This window comes from Alligator mississippiensis, chromosome 11 (genome assembly GCF_030867095.1).
Source record: "Alligator mississippiensis isolate rAllMis1 chromosome 11, rAllMis1, whole genome shotgun sequence".
NCBI classification, from domain to species: domain Eukaryota; kingdom Metazoa; phylum Chordata; order Crocodylia; family Alligatoridae; genus Alligator; species Alligator mississippiensis.
Genome location: NC_081834.1, coordinates 73,974,946 through 73,995,603, shown reverse-complemented (window position 1 = coordinate 73,995,603; position 20,658 = coordinate 73,974,946). Strand labels below are relative to the sequence as shown.

The 20,658-nt window shown below is 54.0% G+C and overlaps 1 long non-coding RNA gene across 1 annotated transcript; it reads left to right on the top strand.

The window, feature by feature from the left end:
• The first annotated feature begins 10,589 nt into the window (after nucleotides 1-10,589).
• On the top strand, nucleotides 10,590-18,995 carry LOC132243953 (uncharacterized). Its single transcript, XR_009455515.1, has 3 exons — nucleotides 10,590-10,719; nucleotides 11,138-11,319; nucleotides 18,207-18,995. It is a non-coding gene; the product is annotated as an uncharacterized LOC132243953 (long non-coding RNA).
• The last annotated feature ends 1,663 nt before the right edge of the window (nucleotides 18,996-20,658 follow it).

Sequence of the window (20,658 nt, the reverse complement as noted above, 5' to 3'; positions counted from 1 at the left end):
GATTCGTTCGAGGAATACGATGCACCCTATTTTCTTGTTACACACCAGGTTATTAACTGCAGAAACAACTTACCCGGGCAGGGGTACGATGAATTGTCTCTCACCTGAGGTCCTGAAAAAAGGCTGGGTCTCTGTAAAAGAGAGGCTAGAGCATGACCTGAAATGAAGGATATCTGCCCTGCCTCCCCTCTGCTCAGGCTGGCTGGTTGTGCAGGATTAGTGTGGAGCATCTTCCCTTCCATGCAATCTGCAGCTCTAAGCCCTACAACACAATGGGTAGCTGGGGTCTGCTCCCTTAGTGCTGCTCACAGAAATGCCAAGTGCCACACTTCATTGCTCAGGTGCCACATCCAAGAATTAATTGTGGGGGTCGAGCAATACTTCCTGACCCCGGCGTTGCAAGCCCCGCCACCCTGGACACACACAGAAAGGTGCAGAGAGGAGCTAGCAGAGCTCTTCTGGTAGGGAACGGAGGGTGGGCAGCAAAGGCAGCAGTTGACCTACCAAGCATTTTCAGGGGGGGCTAGCGAGCGCAGCAGGAGTAAGCAAGAGGAATCCTGAGGAGCGCAGATCAAACAAGACCTGGTCTGACTTTTCTTTTTTTCCCTCTTTCCATGGAACAGTTCAAGACGCTGTCTGATAATGCTGGACCTGCCGTACCAGATGACATGGGGGTCGACACAGGTATGCATGGGGAAGCCACACTGCCTAAGTTAGGTGATGCACTCAAGGTCACACAGGAAGTCTGTAGTGAGGCCAGGGAGCAAGTCAAGGCCTCCTGAATCTGCATTCATTGACCTCCCAGAGACCATCATTGCTGCCCTATCTCCCATCTCCCATGCAGCACTGCAGGAAAGAGATAGTTAGCACCTGACCTTCAAGCATGAAAGTCTGCAGAGCTTGGATCCAGTCACGCTGGTGATCAGTGCCCCATCCTAACACACACCTTCCTAGCACACACGGCTTGTTCACTCTGCTTGTAGACGCCTTTGTGGCTAAGCGCCAGGGCTGAGTGATTACCAGAGTGGGTTGGAAATCCCAGGGTATTTCCCCATACAAAATCAAATCCTGTCCACAGGAGAGGCTTGTTTCTTGAGGAAGGGCATTGGACTGAATGACCTTTGCAGACACCCTTGCTTTATTCTTCTGTATTAAGTGACTGCTCTCTTTTCTCCACAGCAGCTGGTGCCAGTGGGCCAAAAAAACAGTCTTCCTTGTTTAAAAACATACCAAATGCTCTGGCCAGAGTGTGCTCGCTCCTGTCATGTTGCCTACCGCACCCCTGGAAATTTCGGAAAATTGCACCTGAGATTATTCCGCAATGTTAAATTTGTTTTAGGAAAAATATAGAGTTAGAAAAACTGGGGTCTGGTGGAGGCTGTTAATTGTAGTTTGAGAGTGTTTGCAACTTTATTCTTGTGTAGTCAGGAATCTCCTTTCGGGATGCATTATTCCGGAGTTAAGGTGTGCTCCCAAGAGGGTGGCTGCGCCGCTGGAGGGGAGTTGGAGACAGAGGTCAGGAGCCAGCCCAACCAGCGGGTCTTGCCACAAAGGGCCAGAGCACTCCTTGAGACAACGTGGAGGTGCCACCTAGCAAGGGTGGGGGATTAAAGCCAGCAGATAATGGCATTTGGAGAGGGCCTCATTCTCCACCTGCAATCACTGGGTCATCAGAAGGCCCCTGAAATCAGAGGTGCTGACCCGTCCTTCTCCACACCACTACAGGGAACAGTTGTCTGAGTCTTTAGCTACAGCGCCAGGGGTGGAGCTCAAGCTCTCTAAGCAGAAGAGCAGCATGGCACAGCTGCCTGTGGGGAGCAAACACCCAGGACTGAGGACCTGCTGGTGTCCCTGACCCCTGCTCCCCCTTGGGAGCTCAGGGCCACCAGGGCCCACTTACGAGCTCCTGCACAGTAGCCTCACAGTTAGTGCCCCCCACACTATGTTACCATAGATCATTGCTACTGCGACGGGGCTTTTCACATAGACGTGCGCAGGGAGTGGCTGCTGAAAGGGAGAGTGAACAGGGCACGACCAGGGATTTTTCCCTCACAATTCCTCTCTTACCTCCAGCCTCCAGCATTTAAGATCCAGGTTATTTGAATTCAGAGGCTGTGCCCCTAACTTCCGTGTCTGCCACTTGGTCACTTGGGGCACCTATAGACATGCCACCAGCCTGCTCTGATGTATTGTCATTACCAGGGACCTAGGTTTTCCATTTCCCATGAAAAGATGGAGTTGACCCCAGGTGTTATCTTTTACCAGAGGCAAACATGGATTTCTTGTTTTACAAGAGCACCCCATGGATTTTACCTGCAGGCTGGCCACAAGCATGGACATGCATGTGGCGCCAGGCAGCCTGCAGACTAGCTGCAACAGGCAAGGGCGGGAGGGAAAAAGAGGGGGACTGAGGCCCCTATAAGAAGGGATCTGGGTAGGGCTGGGGCTGCTGCCCCACTGGGTAGGGGTTGGGGTTTGGGGCCTGGGGCTTCTCTGCTCCCTGCTGTGCTGGGTCCAGGGGGAAGGAAGCAGGGCAGCATGGGGACAGTGATGCAGGTGATGCTTTGGGAGCTTTGATGGCTGGCTGCCCGGGGGCAGGCAAGCCCCATTGGGGATAGAGCCCAGTCTACATGGGGGGACTGCCACTTCCCCAGGCAAACTCCGGTGGAGTCTGGGGTCAAGGATGTGTATTAAACACCCCTTCCCCTGCTCAAACTTGCTGCTGGCTGCAACTGTGGTCTACAAATCCCAGAGGCACCTGGAAGCAGGAAGAGGAGGTGATGAGCAAGCCCCAGCACTACAATGAAAGGCAAACCCCCACAGCCTGCACCAGTTTGACAACCAGGGAGAATCCCTTCCTGACCCTTGTGGCAGCCAGCAATGCTCCAAAGCATGAGAAATACCCCTAGTATGGCAAAGGCAGAGCTGTTCCTAGTCATCCCTGACAAGGCTTATCCATCATTTTCTTGAATATCTCCAATGAATGAGAGCCCACAACTCTCCTAGACAGTCCATCGCACAGCCTCACTGATGCCCTTTCACTGATGAGCTGATTATCCCAAGGGAAATCTCCAAACGTCATCTCGCTCAAGCAGCTCAGTCCAAGGTAGCAATGGGGTCACGATTGCCCCTCTGAAGCAAGTCAATTGGCCCCTCTCTCAGTTCAAGATTTAGGTGAAGAGTAAGACAGAAGTGAATCCTTTTGATGACTGACCCAGGTAAATTCAAAGCTCAGAAGTTTCTGTCATGCCAACCCGTTTGCATCCTTTGTCTTCAATTCCTGGGTCGCAGTCACACACCTTGAAATCCTCTATGAACCTTGGCCTGTGTTTGGGTTGATCTGCTGCTCCGGGGGGAACATAGCATCCTGCCCCATCGAGCACTCACCAGCCCATCACCACAGACCCACACGAGGTCACCTGGTGAGGCCAGGGCTGCAACATGGCTGGCTACCTTTTGACGTGTGTAAGGAGGGTTTCTAGCACTAGTCCTATGATCTCAGTTTATTGCCCTGAGCAGACAGTTCAAGGCAGTGTCCAAGGTCCAGGCCCTGGACACGGAGAGGACAAGGGTTGGAGGTTGTCAGCAAGGACATGCTGGGGTGGGATGGGGGGAATGGTCTGAAGGGCAGATTGGTTTCCACTGAGCAGAGTGTAATCCTGCCCTCAATTATTCTCCATTCATGGCTTTGCAAGGCAGCATGGTAAGGGAAGCCCGCTTGCATGTGCCTGTTGGTGATGCATGAGCTGCAGTGGAGTCCCATTGTCAGTGTGATTGTTGTCATCAGAGCAAGATGATGAAGCTCTCACGTACACAGGGGCAGGGGGGGGACTGGGACTCCCCAGACAGCTCCTTGGAAATGCACCCAGTCAGTCTGGCTGTGCATTGCACTTCCCGCTAGGAATACTGCACCAGACTGCATGGCAGCAGGGCATCAGAGGGTGGGGTGAGGGAGGGAACCGACCGGCTGTGTGGGAAAGGATCTCTGCAAAATGGACCCATAATGCAGAGTGTTGGAGAGGAATGACTCAGGACAGCTCCCTGTGACCTGCTACCTGATACAGGGGAGACGGTATCTGAAACAACCTTTGTCTCTTCCTAGAAAATATTTCCTAGTTCAATCACCAGAACGGGGCTGGATGCAGAAAGCTCCCTGGCCTGAGTAATGCCGCCACTCGGATACTACAGCCCTGGGGGCCCTGAACTCCCTGCAGCGATCTGGTTTCACTCCCGTCCAGTCAGCGGTGGTTCTCCACCCTTGTCCCTCCCAATTATCAGTATGTTCTCGCAGGGCAAAGAGGAACTGAATTTCTAACATTCAAAAAACCCATCCTGGACACGTGGAAGGGAAGCAATCTGCCCTTTAAAATCAATCAATCAATTAATCAATCAATCAATCAATCCCCAGAGCTTTTCTACATGAGAAATTCAGAGTTCTGCACCCCGTGGCCCTTCGAGCCAGCTCTCCGGGGTGGTGGGGGCAGGGCCTTGAAGGTCTTATTGCAGACTCTGCAGAAGGCATTTCCACCACCGTTACCACTGCAGAGGAAGAGCGCTGTGTTGTTTCTTTCTAGTTGTTTCCCACTTCTGTCATGTCTCTGGGTGCAGGTGCCCACTTCCAGGTCTGGCTGGGAGATTTGCCAGTGGCCCCCAGAACAGCCCCTTACAATGGGATACGTTGTTTCCTCCAGCAATGTCAGGGAGTCTTCCACTGTCTCTGGAAAGTCTCAGGGCTGGGCAGGGCTATCTGGGGATCAGAAAGATTTGCACCCCCATTGGTGGATCCCAGCTTGTTCCCTTGCAGGGCTAGTGCACAGGCTGCCTCAGTTTCCCCAGTGGAGGGGGTCAGAGCATGAGCAGCCCCAGCAGGTTTTCCTCTTATGGTCACTGCCAGGGCAGTCCTAGGGGAGTGAGGCTGGCAGAGCACTGATAGGGAAGTGGCCTCTCTCCTGCCTCCTCATCTCCAGAGGCAGCATTGGGAGTGTGTGGATGTGCTGGATTGTCCCGGATGAATGGGTCCGTATCAGATGCCGCTATATCTCATATTCCCACAACCTACTCTCCATGGGTTTTCATACAGATGCTGATGGGGAACCTGGATGGCAGAAGACATTAGATTTCCCTTAAATCCTTGCTAACTTGTAAGCTGGTTACCAGTGCCCAGGACCAGGTGCTATTTGTTGATGGCTCCCCCTCCTCCTTTTATTTCTGTCTCATGTGGTGGTTGTTGTGGCCTCTATCCCTTGTTTCCTAGTGGGGCACAGTGGGGCTTCTTTAGCCATGGAGCAACCTATGCCCTGCAGGTCCCAAGGGGCTTTGTGTATCAAAGGAGCCACTGCCAGGGTTAGACACCAAGGTGCAATGCACCTGCTGATCTGGACTTGCACAGCCACCTGTTTCCATCTTTGCCTCGACTGCCTGGTTTGGGAATGGCTACCCCCATCCGAAGCTGAATCAGAATTGGGTGACTGTGTAACCAGGTGCCTTCCACCCAGGCTGCCAGGCCCTACATGCTCTTTCCTGCAGTAACACCAGGCATCTCCTCAGTCTCAGTGCCCTCCCCTGCAAATGCACAAAGGCTCTCGAGGCTGTCCCTGGAGGCAGAGTTGCCCTTCCTTGAATTTTAAGGAACCAGAAGTGTGTGGAAGAAGGAGAGGGGGAGCGAGAGAGAGAAGAAAGGAGGCTGCCTCTTCTTTCCTGATCTAGCAGCACCAGGAGACCTGGATTCCACCAGGCTTGAAGGGGAAACAGCCCAAGGCCTTGGAGACCCTCTGCTCTCCTGCTCCTTGAGTCAGGCCATGTCCCTTCCTGGGGCACCCTGTGCTGGGAGGTCAGCACTGGAGCGCCGTCCCCATGTGCGGTGGGTCAGCTGTATGCACAGCCAGTGTCTCCCTGGACAGGGACATGTCAGCGTTCCCTGCGGGTTGTGAGGAAGTTTGAAAGTCAGCCCCTGGCCACTGGCCACAGCATTGACTGGTGCCACTCGTGCAGAGACTGCAGGGGACCTTGAGGCAGTCAGTGGGTCTCCGGCCCTCAGGCAAGGCTGGGGTGGGTGGGGGAGGCTGAGAGATGAGAGGCAGTACTCAGGTTCGCATGTGGGCTATTGGCCTGGCTGTGACCGTGTTAGTGTGAGATCCAGTCCCTAATTCATAGAGTTCAGTGCCTGGGAGAAGGGGGCAGTCTGAGTTGGGGTAGGAGACCAGGCCTATATGATTGGCAGTCTGGGTTAGGATCCGGCTTTTCCATTTCTCACAGGAAAACAGAGTAAAACATGGATTTCCCCCCGTTACCAAAGGGAAATGTGTATTTCTCATTTGAGCTGAGAAACCCATGGATTTTGCAGTTTTGCAAAGAAGGTCTCTATTGCCCATCAGAGGTCCATCCTGCCAAGGGTTGTGGGGAGCAGGAGGAGAGATGTCAGGCTGGAGGCACCATGTGTATCTATATGGACACAGGTGCCAGGAAGCCTGGAGAGCATCTCTTGCAGGTAAGGGCATGGACTGAGACCCCCAGAGGGAGGGAGTTGGGCAGGGCTGGGGATGCTGCACAGCTGGGCGGTGCTTGGGACCTGGGGCCACAATGCATGGCTGCAGGACCCTAGTAAGGAGAAGGACAGGGCCATGGGAGGATCATACAAGGGGTTGGGGGGGAGGGGCATGTATACCTGGGGAACCAGGGGGACGTGCTCCCCTACATTTGTGTGTGGGGCAGGGCCGGGCATGGGCTTCCCGCTACAGGCTCGGGCTCCCACCCTGCTGCCCTCCTTCAGCACCTGCACAGCATGGCGGGTGTGGCCCAGCATTGCAGAGAAGAGTGGAGCAGCACAGGAAAAGTTCTTGACACTGATCTCCATGCTGCTTTGCTGACACGTCACCTGACTGTGTGGCAGCAGCAGGGGTGGCTGCTCAGGTTTGTGTCCCTTGTGCAAGGGATGCATTGCCAGAGAAGCACAGAGCTCACAGCACCTAGGAGATATCTGTTTGGCCCTACAGCCCACCCTGCCTCTGTCCCACAGACAGATCTGAGGGCAAGGGTCCCCCCCTGCTCCCCAGGAAGTGCGCACAGTGGTGGGGAGCCACCCCCCCCCACCCAAGCCTGCAGCAGGCAGGCAGCAGTGGGTAGAGCTGGGCTCCTGCTCCGCAGCAGCAACCACCACCTCCTGCTGGGGGCAGGGAGCTGTGGACCCAGATCCCTGGCCCCATAACCCTCGCAGGCGGGGGCCCCTCCAGCAAAGCTGAGGGGACAGGGAGCGGTGGATGGGGGGTGAGGGGCACCAGCAGGGCTGGGGAGGCTGTGGAGGGGAGACAAGGGCATGAGCAGGGCCTGGTGGGCTGTGGAGGGCCTTTAATTTTAATCACAAATTTGGGTGTTTTTATCAGAGAATTTGTGATTTATTTATTTATTTATTTATTTATTTTAATCAGGGAAAACCAGGCTTCCTGGTGATGGCAGTCCCTGACAGCCGTGAGTGGGCCATACTTCCCATGTAGGTGCAATGTTGCCTCCACAGAATCCAGGCTCTGAGGGTGTGGAGGGTGTCACAGGGCGGCTCACAGACCCCGTTAGGTCTGGGCAGGGTCCTCATCCTCTCACAGCAGTGCTTCCAGCACACCTGGGCCTGCTTGCTGACATGGGACAGTGGTGGAGAAAGAAAGATCTGGGGTTGAGAGTCATCTCATGAGGGAAACTGAGGCTTCTCCACCAGTTTCACCCCCTTGGGCTGCACCTTCTGGACTAAATTACCCCGGTTCTGCTCAGCAGGACCTGAGCTGCCTGTGTCCTGCTCAGGGTGTCCTGGGTCATTCGGGTTCATCAGCTGTGAGTTTTAGGGATGAAATAGGAGGAAGAAGGGAGCATCTGCTAGAAGTGCACCAATACATCGGTCCATATCGTATTGGCACCGTTAAATGAAAATTGACATGATCGGCAATTGCCTTTTTTGTTGATGTGGCCAGTAATGTCACCAAGAAATGTCAAGTGCGTGCACAGAACCAGCAGTGTGGCCTGGCAGCTTCAAGAGCAGAGTCTGGCTGGTAAGTCTGTGTGGAGGAAGGGGCAAGGGTGGGACAGATAAGAGGCCCCCAAGGCGAGGGAGGGAGTGGGGCTGGTGCTCAGGCAGGGGCAGGTGCTGAGCAGCCAGGGTGGGGTGCAGGACAGAGCTATGGCTTGTCTGGGGACCAGGAAGGGGGAAGCAGCTCCCACCACTCTGCCCATCTCCAGGGTATGAATTGGGGGACGTGCCCCCCACCCCCCGATCTGTGCATTGAGTGTGGGCAGGCTACTCGCTGCTCTTGGAGTGATTGGAGTTGTTTGAGGAGATGGTGAATCTCCCTTTCACAGAGTCTGTGTTGTATTCTTTACTGCTTTCCTAAGACATAAAAGTGTGACCCAGCCCAGCCCTTCCCAGGAGCTGTTGGACCCAGTCCATCCCTTATTGCATAAAGTCAAATCCAGAGCCTGTGCAGGGGAGGTGCAGAAAGTCTCCAGGCTTCCTTGCAGCCCCTCCAGACTATGCCAGCTGCCCCTGTGACCAGGCACCTGCATGGAGAGTCACTTCTAGCCAGGAGGGGTTTATGGTGAGTGAAACCAGGTGTGTCAGTCTCACCAATTTCCTGAGAGGGAGAAAATACCTTCCAGAGCTGGTACAATGAATACCAGGTGAATCCAAAGTGCAACCACCTCCCTTTGCCCCACCACACTAGCATCTGCAGGGTTGAGTCCCCTTGTGTGTGTGTGTGTGTGTGTGTTGGGTTGGGGGTTAGTTTTTTTCCAGGCACATGATGACATGTCCCTCACTCAGCAATGTCATCAGGGCCTCAGCACTGGGCCAGGCCTGGAATGGAGGCAAGAGAAGGGATGGTCCCATTCCCCCTCCCCAGAGCCTCGTAGAGATTAGGCTCCCTGGAGGGGCAGAATCTGCATCCCTTAAGGAGCGGGGTATGCAACTCCCAGGGACATTTCCCAGTTTATATCTGTCTGGCTCTGCCCAGGCTGTACCTACAGACAATTCCTGCCTCCCCTCATCCCTGCTTAGGTGCCAGCCAGCCCCAGAGAGAGCTTTCTCTTCAAACCCCAGTGGCTGGCCCATGGGGAGCAGGGGCTGGGCTGCAGTGCTCCATCTGAAATGTGCCCTGGCTGATCTCAGGCAGGCAAGTCATGGCCAAGTGTCTCAGATACCTTCCCTGGAACTGCCAGGAGATGAGTGGCCATTGTGCTCTCAGCTCTGTCTTTTGGGAAGCGGCTTCCTTTCTTGGCAAAGCCACAATGAAGGGGAACATTCCCGGGGTTGAACCCTTGCAACACCCATGGCTCAGGGAGTGAGATGGGCCATGGCTGGGGTTTGACTCATTGTGTGTGCCCAGGACTGAGCTGGAGGATGATTGCTTGGCCTGTGGGTACCCAGGGATCAGTTGTTCTGGCTGTGGCTTACCGGGAGCTCTCCCTAGGCCTGGCACATTAGCAGGGGCTGCTGCTATGGCAAAAGGAGTGGGCAGTGCATGTCCTGAAGAAGCATGAGGCACAAAGCTGTATCCCACCCCCCTGACCTGTGTTTGTGGCAGCAGTGGCTGGGAGGCCAGGAGAGCTGGCTCTGTTGGCTGCAGGTGTGAGGGCTCCTTTGTTCAGATTGTGTCTCTGGTTTGTACATGACATACAAATGAAGGTAAAAATGCAATGGTGAGTGTGGGGCTGTGCTCAATAGGAGGATTTCTTCCCAGTGTGCTGAGAGCCCTGGAGCCTGGCACCAGCATTGGGACGGGGGAACATGGGAGTCAGCGCAGCAGAGACAGGGGACTCCTTGTCTGCACAGAGGGTACAGAGCAGTGTGTGAGCTGCTGCCAGCCCCTTCAGGCTCAGGAGTCTGTAGGTGCCAGTCCTTGTGCCCAGAGGGAAATTTACCCAGGGGATGAGCCCTGGGATGTGGGGCGGGCACAGCAGTGCCCACAGCCATTGTGAAACACGTGTCTGGACAGATCTGTGGTGTCTAGTCCCTAGTGATGACGGGCAGTAGGATGGTACCTGCTTCCACCTCACAAGGAAGTGCTAAAGCCTATGTAGGACCCTGAGCCCTTTAATGGGTCCTGAGAAGGTGATGGGAATAATGCATATGACCATGAATCACTCCTTAGCATTTTTCCTACTGCCTCAGCATGGAGTTGTGACAGTCCCTATGCTGGGAGAATGTTTTCAGGTGCTGCCAACATGTCCGTGGCAAGGAGAGACAAGCCGTGGGGTTTCAGGTATCTTTTAGTTAGGCCAGGCAGGGGCAGCCACAGGCAGAAGCAAAACACTAGCTCTTGCTCTGAATCTGCTGATCAAGATGAGCAGTGGGACCAGGGCAGGGCAGGGCTGTCCTGGAGCTGCAGGAGGGGAGGCCAGAGCCAGGAGGGAAGCCCAGCTCCTGGGAGCAACTCAGGAGACAGGTTGGGGTAGGGAAGGACAGGCCAAAGAGTAGCAACCTCAGGAGGGTTAAGGAGGGCCCTAATCAGCTGGTGCCCATTGCAATCAGCTACATCAGCCTCAGCTTCTCCAGCTGGCTGCAGGGAGGTTGTTGGCTGCACCTGGCAGACTATTGCCCTGCAGCTGGGAAAGGAAGCTGAGGTGAGAGCTGTTTCCACTCCATGCCCCAGGGCCTGGGTTGAGGTCTCAGATGTGAAGCTCTGGAATGAAATGTCCCACAGGAGCCACCCCTGGGCCTGAGGCTGGGGCCTCACTTTGCAGGTGCTTCCCTCCCTTTCCTACTGTCCAGCCCCTGTGGGTTTTGTTCTGCTCCTGGGGCAATGAGAGCTGGGGAGGGAGCTGAGCCCTGTCTGGCTCTGGGTTTGTGAGGCTTTCTGCAGGCTCTTGAGAACTCGCACTTGGGGGGACTCTCAGCCCTTTCCCAGGACAGTGGGAGTGATGGGGCCTGAGCTCTGAGTTTGTGCCATGTAAGCAGGAACTCATGGGCGTGGGGGTGCATGAGCTCAGGGTGACTGTCCCTGGAGTAGGAGCTGGGCAGCACTGAAGGGGCAGGCAGGATGTTGGGGGTTAGGGCCTGGGAAGGGCTGGGTCAGGTTTTGGGTTGGTTTTCATGGAGAAATGAGTGCCAAAGTGCTCTGAGTCTGTGTAAAAGGTGCTTCCCCTTTTTGTGCCATCCCAGCTCTGTTTGGCATCATGGTACAACTCCCCTGTCTGGCTGTTGGGACTGCTACGAAAGCTGGTTTTGGAGGAGTCTCCAGCAAGGGTCACTCTGTTTGGGAGAGATGCAGCATAGTCTGTGGTCACTATAAGGGAGTGAAGTAATAAGTTGTCTTGGAGACACTGGTGACTGCGCAGATCAAGGTAAGGGTCTCTCCAGGCTGCACCATCCCTGGTCTGGGATCTGTTGAGCTGGAGCTGGTAGCAGAGATCTGGAAACATCAGTCTGCAACAAACCTGACGTATGTCCCAGTCACTGCTGCCTCCCCCTTCCTTGAACCCTTGTAGGGAGTGGGGACGGGGTGGTTCTGCCTGTGCCTAATTAACAGCCTGGGTCCTCATAATCAGGAGAAGGAGAAGTCCAGCATTTCCCTGAAATCAGCAGCACAAGGAGGGTAGCAGAGGGAATCCTTGCAGGTGATGACAGTTAAATCTTGCTGTTGGTTGTGGTGCCCTGCTAACAGTGGTGTCTCTCCACCCCAGTCCCCAAGCCAGTGCTGCTTGTGGGACCTGGGAGAAAAGGGGTCTACAGCTCAAAGGTTTTCCTTTAGCAACAGTAGGACTTGCTTCACAGTGTTTCTGGCACAACAATACGAGACTGTCCTCAGGGCTCACATGCCTCATCTGTCAGTGTAGCAGGTTCTGGGCATTGACCTTGGAGATGGTGACCCCCCAACATGCAGAGACCTGCTGCAGTGTATGGTAGGTGCAAGGTTGCTCATAGCAGCCACCCACTCCAGCCCCTCCACAGGAACCTGGGGAACCCAGTGCATGTGGGAGCTGCTGAATGCAAGCCCAGAGGCTTTGCAGGAGAGGTTCAAAGAGTCTCCAGGCTTCCTCTTGGCCTCGCCCAACTTTAGCAGCTGTACCTGGGACCAGGTGTCTGGGAAGAGAGACTGGTTAATAATCATTTGAATCTCACCTGCAAAGACCCCAAGGCTCTAGAGCCTCCCTGGGATTTCATTGGGAGGCCTGGGGCTGGGATTTGCAGTGCTGCAGCCCACATTGCCTGGAGCCCTTCCCACATCTGCCCAGGATGCCTGTCCCCCTGCCTTATGCCTCCACCCTCTCCATTGAGTAGCCTTATGTGCATCTTTTCTTCCCTGGATCCCATCGTACCCCTCTCCCTCCTTTTCCTCCCCGGCCCCCTCTCTCCTCTTGTCAGGCAGAAGCATTGATTGCAAACCTCCAGGACATGTCCTGCATCCTTCTCAGAAATGGGGCTCTGCATCCTGGCCCCTGCCCCTCAGCTCTGAGACTGCTGGAGCCCTGGCTCCCAGGGTGGCAGGAGGTAACATGGGTGCTGCAGCTTCTCCCACCCTTCCTGCACTCTCAGGGAACTGAGGCTGGGTGCCAGCCAGTGGCTTTCCCAGGGACTTTGGCCCTGGGCTCCACACCCTGACTGAGCAGTTGGAGCCTGTGGCTTGAGGAGGACAGTGTCTGCTAGGGAATCTCCTCAACCCTTTTCTGCCTGGAACCAGATCTGTTCGGAGCTCTTGCCTCAGCCCTTAGTCACGTGAAGCTGCATCAGGGCTGTTTATCTGGATCTGCAATGATGGGCAGGTTCCTAACATGATGTATTTGTGGTGAGCTCTTGCAATTCTCACCTCCGTGCCAGTGTCCCATTGCTTGGGTGTACTTCTGTGTGCTAGCAGGCTTGGAGCGTAGCTCTGGGCGGGATGGTCCAAGAAACATATTTGAAGCCAGGTCTTTGATGATTGTTTATGCTGGACCAACTGCGTATTTAAGAGGTTTGGCAGACAAGCTCACAGGCCTTACTCAGTTTTGGGGAAGAAGGAAGTGATGCCAGAGTGAAGTAGCAAGAAGAAGAATTGGTTATGTCGAGTCATGTCTGCTGCAGCTGTTTGTGGACTGGATTGAAGCAGAAGTCGGGAAGGGTAAGTGCAGTTCTGAACGTCCAGGGAATGCATGAGGCAAGGATCTGTTTTGTTTGGATGCTGTATTGGACTGAGAGTGCAGTTGGGAGAAGTGGCAGACAAGGCTTCTGGCCCAGAGGTCCTTTCCTCAGGTCCAGAAGAGAAGTAGGGGGTTGGGGCGTGTTCTTTTCCTGGTCTTACACTCTGCGAGCGCAGGCTGCGAGAGCTGCTGGGCCTTATTCTCGATACCGTGTGGGAAGCAGGTGACAAGTACCAGGAATGTGAAACAGAATTTTTCACTCTATTCTAGCTGGTTGGTGCAGCGTGTGGGGTCTGGATGCCAGCTGGGCCCTGTCGCGGTGTCTGTGCTGGGCACAGCAGATGTCAGGGATGTGGTGGGTGTCCCGTGCGGTCCTCCATGCAGCTGCAGCAGGGGGTCTAAGGGCCTGGCTGTAGCTGGCAGCTGCTTTAGTGTTCCTGGGCTGGTAGCTTTTCTGTGACTGTCAGGTCACAGGTTACTGTGTTACTTGTGGGGTGGGAGCTGGCTGGCTGGTGGGGTAACTGGGGCAGCTCCACGCATACCACCTGAGCCCATTTATGTTCACTTGTCTGGCAGGACTGTGGTTCCCGGTCAAGGGCGAGGAAAAAGGGGACCACAGGCTAAGGCTCCTGGCTGTGTGTGTCCATGATACAGCTTCCTGGTGCTCTTGTCAGTGTGTGCTGGAGGTGCTGTGTCCTGGTGAGAGCACTAGGAGGGACTAGGAGGATACTGGGAGATACTGGAGGCACTGGCTGGGACATTTGAGGGGCTGAGGGTTACTGAGGTTTCCTTCAAGGTACTGGGAGGATACTGGGGAACTGTGGCTGTTGGCCAGTAAACGGCTTGTGGGTGATGCTCCTGCTTTTGCGTAGCAGCTGGTTCCTGGACTGTCGCCTGCTCCTCACTGGGCACAGAGTGAGGGCTGGGATGGGGTCAGCAGCCTGCAGATATGGTATAGCTGCCCCCTCCCAGCCCTGCTGGTCTCCTCTCAATCCCACACTGGAGGCCTGTCCCCCTGCTAGTGTACGGCATGCCTGGTGCACAACCCCTCCCTCCTCCACTTGTCCCAGCACAGTGGCCTGGTAGCTGTGGGGCCCATGGGGTGACACTCATGGAGACCCCAGGAATGACCAGTGCTGCCTGGATGGGATTTGAGGGCCATGATAGTGCCCTGGTGCTCAGTACAAGGAGCCCCAGTGCCATCCCTGCCCTCCCCCCCCCCCATCTATTGAGTGCCTCTTCATCCTCTGGGAGAATTGGAAGGCACTGGGGGGCTATTGAGAGGTTACTGGGTGGTTACTGGAGGAGCTGGGCTGTTTACTGGGTCTGCCTGGGAAGGTGCTGGAAGGCCCTGGGGCATACTGGGAATTTACTGGGGAGCTAATAGGAGGTTACTGGACTATTTACTAGGGGACACTGAAGGCTGTGAGTGCTGCTGGGAGGGGATCGGGAGGTAAATTTTGGGCACTGGGAGGTTCCTGCCGACCTGCCATGTGCCAGCTTGGGAGGCAGATCATCGCTGACTGCAGATGCAAGATCTTGGACAAGACAGAAGGGCCTGAGAGTAGTGGGCAGCTGCCGGACCCTGATGGGGTCTTCGGTTTTGGCTGTGGGTCAGGACTTGGGGGAGCAATGGGGTAGAGGGAGAGGGGGGCTGCAGGATGGGAGTGAGGTTTTATAGATTTCATAGACATTAGGGCTGGAAGGGATCTCGGAAGATCATCGAGTCCAGCCCCCTGCCCAAAGGGCAGGAAGTCAGCTGGGGTCATAGGATCCCAGCAAGATAAGCATCCAGTTTCATCTTAAAGGTGTTCAATGAAGGCGCTTGAACTACCTCCGGTGGCAGGCTGTTCCAGACCTTGGGGGCTCGGACAGTAAAGAAATTCTTCCTTATGTCCAGCCTGAAACAGTCTTGAAGTAGTTTGTGACCATTCGACCTCGTCATCCCTTGGGGCGCTCTGGTGAACAAACGTTCCCCTAGATACTGGTGGTCACCCCTGATAAACTTGTAGGTGGCCATCAGATCACCCCTGAGCCTGAGCTTTTCCAGGCTAAAGAGCCCCAGGGCTCTCAGCCTGTCATTGTAGGTTCTGCTTCCCTGACCCCTGATCATGCGCGTGGCTCTTCTCTGGACTCTCTCAAGCTTCTCCACATCCTTTTTGAATTGTGGAGCCCAAAACTGGAAACAGTACTCCAGGTGCAACCTCACTAAGGCCGAGTACAAGGGGAGAATGAGGTCCCGGGATTTGGTTGAGAAGCATCTATGGATGCAAGCCAGCGTTTTGTTCGCTTTACTAGCTGCAGTATCGCATTGCAGGCTCAGGTTCATCTTGTGGTCAATGGTAACCCCCAAGTCTTTCTTGCATAGTGCTAGCCAACATTGCACTGCTGAGCCTATAAGGATGCTGCGGGTTTTTTTTTTTTTTTCCCAAGGTGGAGAACCTTGCATTTATCGGCGTTGAACACCATCAGATTCTCATCCGCCCACTTGCTGAGCCTGTCCAGGTCAGCCTGGATCACCCTCCTGTCTTCTGGTATGGAAGCTTTGCCCCAAGGTTTGGTGTCATCGGCGAACTTGGCCAGTCTGCTTCTGACTCCAGTATCCATATCATTAATGAAGATGTTGAACAGTATGGGTCCAAGGACAGAGCCTTGGGGGACCCTACTGGTCACAGGACACCATGATGAGTGGCTTCCATCAATTACTACCCTCTGGGTCCGACCCCGGAGCCAATTTTCCAGCCAGTGGATCGTGGAGGACCCAAGGCAACAATTGGCCAGTTTCTCCAAGAGGTGATCATGGGACACCAGATCAAAGGCTTTTTTGAAGTCAAGATATATGACACCAATCTCTTCTCCCTTGTCCAGGTGATAGGTCACCTGGTCATAGAAGGAAATGAGATTGGTCAAGCAAGACTACCCACAACAAACCCGTGCTGGCTATCCATTAAGGATGCCCTCTTTAATAAACTTTTCTAAGATCTTCCCCGGGATAGAAGTCAGGCTGATGGGCCTATAGTTAGTTGTATCCACTTTCCTCCCTTTCTTGAAGATAGGCACCACATTGGCCTTCTTCCAGTCTTCGGGCACTACACCAGAGCGCCAGGAGTTTTCAAAGATCCGCGCTAGAGGCTGGGCTATGATGCTCGCCAGCTCCTTGAGTACCCTGGGGTGAAGATTGTCAGGGCTGGCTGACTTGAAGGTATCCAGCTTCTCAAGATGTTCCTTCATGAAGTCAGCATTAATGGGGGGCAGGGGATCACCCTCACCCGGACTTCCCGGCCCTGCAGCAGGCATGGGCGTCCCATGGGGCTGATGAAAGACTGACACAAACTACCTATTTAATAGGTTGGCTTTTTCCTGGGCGTCAGTTGCCCCATCTGGTTCAGCAGGGGTCCAATGTTGCCCCTGCTTTTCCTCCGGCTCCAAAAATATCTGAAAAATTACTTTTTATTGTCCTTGATGCTCAAAGCTAGCTGGAGTTCAGTTGCAGCCTTGGCTTTCCTGGTCTGCTCCCTAGCAGGTGTACTTGCCTTGCTGTCCCCTGCCCCCACAGGCAGTGCCAGGCCCAGATGCCCATCACGCAATTCTCCTGGACCTGCCACTTCAACTTGTGCAACTCCTGGGGTCCAGAAGAGCCCCTCTGCATGAGCCTCAGCACCTACACAGTTGCCTACCATGCTGCCGGTACCCCCGTTAGTGTCTGGGCTTGGTACGGTCCTAATGTGTGCTTGGACCCAAGCATCCAGGCCCCCTGACCCCCTAGCTCTCAGTCTCCAGCCCCCACCCCCTCCTAGGGAACCCAGGCATCTGGGCACTCACCCCCTCTCTTCTCTCTGCTCCCCCCCCAAGTTTTCACCTGCCCAGACAACAGCAACTACAACATTTATGGTTCCCACTGCCCCACCTCTTGCTCTGCGGCCTCCCCGCTGGGCTGTGCTGAGGGCTGCATCTGCCTGGCTATCCTCGTCTCCAATGGAACCGACTGCATCCTGGCCTCAGTTTATGGCTGCCTTGGCCCAGCAGCACCTACCACCCAATGAGCTGGCAGGGACATGGTGGGGTAGAAAGGGGCCTGGATGCACCCAGATGTGGGGTGGGGCACAGATGTGTATAGCACAGCCCCATTGCAGCCAGCTATGGAGTGGGGCAACACCAAGTGTAGCAGGGAGCTGAGATGCAACTGCCTCTGGCCTGGGGAGAGTGGCTGAGTGTAGCACGTCGTCCTGGACCCCGAGTGGGATTTGCATGAGTGTTGCTGCATGTTCCTTCCTGTTTTCCCATTCATCCCCCACCAACAGTTGGGAGACGCCCAATTTGAGGAGGAGTGCTTTGAGTGCTGTACGTGCCGTGGTCCCGGGGACCTGACAGGCAAGCGCAGCCAGAGCCCGCCTTCAAGGACTGTTGGTTCCAGGACAGCAAGAAGGACTGCCAGCCCCTTGGTGACTGCACCTGGCTCTGGGGTGGGGAGAGCAGTGCCCGGGGTGCAGATAGCTCCCCACATTGCTAAACCATGGCAGAAAGCTGCATATAGTAGCATCTCCAGCTAACTTGCAGCTAGCACTTTACGTGTACATTTTATGCCTAAAATGTATGACTTGACTTTTACCCTGACCATGGAGGCTTTTCTGTTCAACCTGTTTTGCACAAGCTAAATGTGCACCTTTGGGACAAAGCTTGTAACAGTATGTGCAAGAAACAGGTTCCGGCTTCAGGAATGCAAATGCTGCAGAGACGAGTGCCTGGGCTGAACGTGTGCCCTTGTGTCAGTGAGACATACTGTACCCAGCACAGAAGAGTGAGCTGGCCATAGACTTTTTAACAGCTTCTGTGGGACACTTGTACTCATATAAGGATTTAGTCCACATATTTCTTATACAAAACACAGTGTGTGTCACTTTTCTTTTTATAATAAGAAAACATGTGTCTTTCTGCTTTATATTTTAGTGGGTGCAATGTAAAGGTGGATTTCTCTCTCGAAAATGAAAGGTCAGAAAGAAATGGGTGGGAGGGGGAGGGGAAAGGAGGCACTGACAGAGTTGAGTGAGCTTTACCCTTCCTTTGCTTGCAGCCTGTTGCTGAGGCTTTCATGTCTGCGTTGTCTTGTGTTTCAGAGCCTGCTTTCAGATGAAAGAAGCCAGAAATCTCAACCAATGTCTGGAGGTACAATGTGTGTTGTTCATGCTCCGTGTGTCAACTTGGAGCAGAAAGTGAAAGCTACCCTTCACCAGCGAAAGCTAGCAGCAGAGGCACAATGCCCATGGGTCCCTACTCCATTTTAATCAGCCGTAACATCAAGGTTACACACAGTCGATTCAAACCTCTATCCATCACCACCGATTCCAAGCAGTCCCATCTACCCCAGCACCAAGGCTGCACCAACTTACTCCACCCATGTTGTCACAGCTTCTAGTCCCACCAAACATACACCAACTACCTCCTAGCAGCAGCCGTCCAAGCCAGCTACTACTTCACCCCCTGCCCTGTAGCTATCAAAGCCCAACACCCTGCCCTCTCCAAGCCTCCACATTATACGCAACCAACTAATGCCACCCTGTGCTTCACCCTCTAAATGAGGCTCCTGAATGTCCCTATGCTTCTACCAACTACAGCCTCATGAAAAGGGCAGTCTCTACCCAAAGGACAAAAAGAAAGAAGAGGGAAAAAGAAGCCAGGATTGGAATAAAGACAGTAGAGGCAAGATAGGAGGCAAGGCTGCAGGAGGAGAGTCGAGACAAGGCAGTGAGGCAGGAGGGGGGAAATCAGGACAGGGAAGAAGAGGATCCATGAGGCTGACTGGCACATAGTGCACCAAGGGGGGTCCCCAAGCAGGGCCAGGGGACAACAGCCCTGGGGCAGAGACAGTAGAGCAGTAGATGGGGAGCAAGGAGGAACAGGGATGACTTGACATGATGTAGTCTAGGCTACAGTGCAGACCTCCCTACTCGGCACTTGGTGCTTTGGGTTGTGTAGCTGCTGGAGCCCCATGAGGACAGCTGTTGGTGATCCTCCCTTCCACGCTAACTGGGCCAAGTGGCACCTCCCTTGGGTTGCCTTGTGAGTAGGAAAGACAACTGTTTTTGGTTTTGCTGAATGTGCCATAGTTAGGGTGGCCTTTAGTTGGTGCTGTTGAGCTTGTCCATAGTTCATGTAAACAGGACTTGTTATGTTTGGTGATGGGCAGGGGGAGGAGAGTCTGCAAATGTTAGAGCAGCCAGTCAGAACTTAGTTTCTTGGTTTTCTGTCTGGAGCTAGAGCCAGGGCGAGGAAGGTGCTGTTCGGCCCCAGAATCTGAACCCGGTCCTCAGTGCTGACAGAAAGTTACGCTTGCTTTGCATCCCCTCTTGGTCTCTCATCCAGTGATCCTGACCAGCTTAAGGGCTTGGATGGTTTGGCCTTTGCTCAGTGCTGCTGCCCTTGGGAGTGGGAGCTTTATTCAGATGCTACTGTGTGCCCCCCAGGGGTTCATTGGTAAAGCTCTGGAAAGAGGTGTCCCATGGTACCTTCTGTGTGGTATTCCTAATAACCCTTCTTTCATGGCAAAGTACCGATAGCTCGCTATAGTCAGGTTGTGCAGGTTCAACCATTTACTCACAGCAACATACTGTATGGTGGCTTCATCCTGCTTCTGAACCCAAGTTAATCCAGAAGGAGAAAGATAGCTGTGATCCTTATTTCCATCGGAGTCTGCCAAAAAGCGGTTGGGTAGGCACCCCTCTTATGCGTTAGGAATAGAAAATGTTGCCACTTTGCATGATGCTGGCCGTTCCAACCTGAGTCTGTATTTAGGAGGGACTTGGGGCTATGTTGAAATGCCACCATCACTGGAAGCTCAGGCTATACGCGTAATGGCCTGAATTTGGGTTGGTTTGTTTTCCCAAAGCATTTGTGGTGTTATGTAAAACTTGTGAGCACTGTTCTTTATAACATGCAGTACATTTGGTGATCTTTAAGTTGTTACTTTTTTCCAGGATTCTGTTCTGCTGATTTCCTTGCCCTTGGAGGGTATGTCCTCACACCTTTTGGCTTCCTGCTTCCATTTTCATGTACGGATTGTATTGTATCATTAGAGGGCCAAAGATCAGGGCCCCGTTCTGGTAGGCCCCATAGACGTACTTGTCAGAGTAGCTAGTGTGTCCAAGAGAAGGAATTTTTGTGGTCCGTTCCGGTTTCCTCACTACTGCCCATGCGAGCTCCTGTTCAACTTGTACGAGCACTAGTGCTGAGCAGTGGGGATCCAATGTCTGAAAAAGTCTACTCGCCCTTGCATTGCTGAAGAGTGGAAAAACCAGGTTTGGTTTTCATTCTCATTGTTTGCAAGGAAGACTGGAGAATGGATCGGTGGGATGGTGGTGCTTTTTCCCCAAAGAAGTTCAGCCTTTCTGACAAGCAGGTTATTGGAGGCTGGGCGTGGCAGTTTGTCTTGACAGTTTTGCATATGGGCCTTAAAGGGCACCCTTTGGCCACGTACAGCCTGTCCTCTGGAACAGCCTTCTTGCACCCCTGCTCCTCAGCAATGTTTTCAGTTTCATGCGTAGCCCTGACACTATGGCCTGAATATCTCTC